Source organism: Capricornis sumatraensis, chromosome 14 (genome assembly GCF_032405125.1).
Source record: "Capricornis sumatraensis isolate serow.1 chromosome 14, serow.2, whole genome shotgun sequence".
Lineage (NCBI taxonomy): Eukaryota > Metazoa > Chordata > Mammalia > Artiodactyla > Bovidae > Capricornis > Capricornis sumatraensis.
Genome location: NC_091082.1, coordinates 73,852,059 through 73,855,011, shown reverse-complemented (window position 1 = coordinate 73,855,011; position 2,953 = coordinate 73,852,059). Strand labels below are relative to the sequence as shown.

General features: G+C 41.6%; 1 non-coding gene across 1 annotated transcript; it reads right to left on the bottom strand.

Annotated features, from left to right (window-relative positions):
• Positions 1-2,272: 2,272 nt before the first annotated feature.
• Positions 2,273-2,379, bottom strand: LOC138090923 (U6 spliceosomal RNA). The gene has a single exon (XR_011145895.1). It is a non-coding gene; the product is annotated as a U6 spliceosomal RNA (small nuclear RNA).
• Positions 2,380-2,953: the final 574 nt, after the last annotated feature.

Here is a 2,953-nt window from a genome sequence, read left to right as displayed (position 1 = left end):
GTTTTATCATACCAAAGTCAGATTATCTTGCAATGGATTCTGTGTAAAAGAAGTATAGTGAAAGTCGCTCAGTCGTGTCCGACTCTTTGTGACCCCATGAACTGTAGCCTACTACGCTCCTCCATCCATGGGATTTTCCAGGCAAGGGTACTGGAGTGGGTTGCCATTTCCTTCTCCAAAAAGTCACTCAGTCGTGTCCAACTCTTTGCGACCCCATGGACTCTACAGTCCATGGAATTCTCCAGGCCAGAACACTGGAGTGGGTAGGCTTTCCCTTCTCCAGGGGGTCTTCCCAACCCAGGGATTGAACCCAGGTCTCTCACAGTGCAGACGGATTCTTTAGCAGCTAAGTCACAAGGGAAGCCCATTGTTTTTAATCAAGTCAAATGCTTTAAACTTTGATCAGGAACTAAGAAATCATATAACTTTTATCCCCAAAAGCATCTCTCTGACAAAACTAGGATGTATTTCCTTTGAAACAGAAAACAATGCGTTAGTGGCATGAAGGTTAATAAAGAGTTCTGGGTGACCTATTGTTTATCAAATCACTGGTCTGTGTACACGGGCTGTGATGAAATAATCAGTCCACAAGAACTCAATACACTCTGGGAAAGATCTCTGTGTGTTGTACCCAGGGAACCTAAAATGAAACTTGAAGCAACTGTGTAAAAGAAACAGGAAAACAACCCTAGCTGTTATCTCTTATTGAGTCTATTTTTTTGTAGAGAATCCTGAGAAAACAAAAGCCATCTTGTTTGAAGTGTTTCTGCCTTCTTCAAGTTTGAGGGGGAGAAAAAGTCCGTTTGAAGTACTTACAAATTAAACATTGTGAAGAGTATTTCTTCCTTCATATCTGAAATAACTAATTCTATAATTGGACCATTTTGCCTTTTAAAAATTTAGTTTTAGCATCTGCTTGTGCCTGGAGCTCAACACATTGCAGAAAATACAAGAGACATAAAATTGCATCAACATCACTTGGGAACTGGTTGGAAATACAGGTTCTCAGGCTCCACCTCAGTCTTTTTTTTTTTTTTTTTTTTTTACTTTATTTTACTTTACAATACTGTATTGGTTTTGCCATACATTGACATGAATCCACCACGGGTGTACATGCGTTCCCAAACATGAATCCCCCTCCCACCTCCCTCCCCATAACATCTCTCTGGGTCATCCCCGTGCACCAGCCCCAAGCATGCTGTATCCTGCATCAGACATAGACTGGCGATTCGATTCTTACGTGATAGTATACATGTTTCAATGCCATTCTCCCAAATCATCCCACCCTCTCCCTCTCCCTCTGAGTCCAAAAGTCTGCTATACACATCTGTATCTTTCTTGCTGTCTTGCATACAGGGTCATCATTGCCATCTTTCTAAATTCCATATATATGTATTAGTATACTGTATTGGTGTTTTTCTTTCTGGCTTACTTCACTCTGTATAATAGGCTCCAGTTTCATCCACCTCATTAGAACTGATTCAAATGTATTCTTTTTAATGGCTGAGTAATACTCCATTGTGTATATGTACCACAGCTTTCTTATCCATTCATCTGCTGATGGGCATCTAGGTTGTTTCCATGTCCTGGCTATTATAAACAGTGCTGCGATGAACATTGGGGTACATGTGTCTCTTTCAGTTCTGGTTTCCTCAGTGTGTATGCCCAGCAGTGGGATTGCTGGGTCATAAGGCAGTTCTATTTCCAGTTTTTTAAGGAATCTCCACACTGTTCTCCAAAGTGGCTGTACTAGTTTGCATTCCCACCAACAGTGTAGGAGGGTTCCCTTTTCTCTACACCCTCTCCAGCATTTATTGCTTGCAGACTTTTGGATCTCAGACATTCTGACTGGTGTGAAGTGGTACCTCATTGTGGTTTTGATTTGCATTTCTCTGATAATGAGTGATGTTGAGCATCTTTTCATGTGTTTGTTAGCCATCTGTATATCTTCTTTGGAGAAATGTCTATTTAGTTCTTTGGTCCATTTTTTGATTGGGTTGTTTATTTTTCTGGAATTGAGCTGCATAAGTTGCTTGTATATTTTTGAGATTAGTTGTCAGTTGCTTCATTTGCTATTATTTTCTCCCATTCAGAAGGCTGTCTTTTCACCTTGCTTATAGTTTCCTTTGTTGTGCAGAAGCTTTTAATTTTAATTAGATCCCATTTGTTTATTTTTGCTTTTATTTCCAGAATTCTGGAAGGTGGATCATAGAGGATCCTGCTGTGATTTATGTCGGAGAGAGTTTTGCCTATGTTCTCCTCTAGGAGTTTTAAAAATATGGAACACTTCACGAATTTGCGTGTCATCCTTGTGCAGGGGCCATGCTAATCTTCTCTGTATTGTTCCAATTTTAGTATATGTGCTGCCGAAGCGAGCACTCCACCACAGTCTTAATCAATCAGGATCTGCATTTTAGCAAGAGCCCCAAGTGATTTGTATGTGCTTGAGAATTTGAGAAGCAAAGTTACGGCTGTGAGTTGGAATCACGTGGGCTTGCTTTTGTTTTTTTTTACTGTTCTTGGTGGCTGAGACTGTAAAGAATCTTCCTGCAATGCAGGAGACCCAGATTCGATCCCTGGGATGGGAAGATCCCCTGGAGGAGGGCATGACAACCCACTCCAGTATTCATGCCTGGAGAATCCCATGGACAGAGGAATCTGGCAGGCTACAGTCCATGGGGTCACAGAGTCAGACATGACTGAGTGACTAACACTTTCACACTACTCTTGCCTGATCTCTTTCTAGAGATGGAGTACATCCTGGGCATGGGAATGTTTCTGAAGATTCTCAGGTGATTCTAATGTGTCGCCTAGTTTCCGACACACTGCCCTGAGTCACAGCTCTGGTGGTTTTAGTCTGTTGCAGCTTGTGGACACATGCTAAAATGCAGATTCTGATTCTTGAGGTCTGGGGTGGATCCTGACAATCTGCATTTTTAACCAGTTGCTGGGT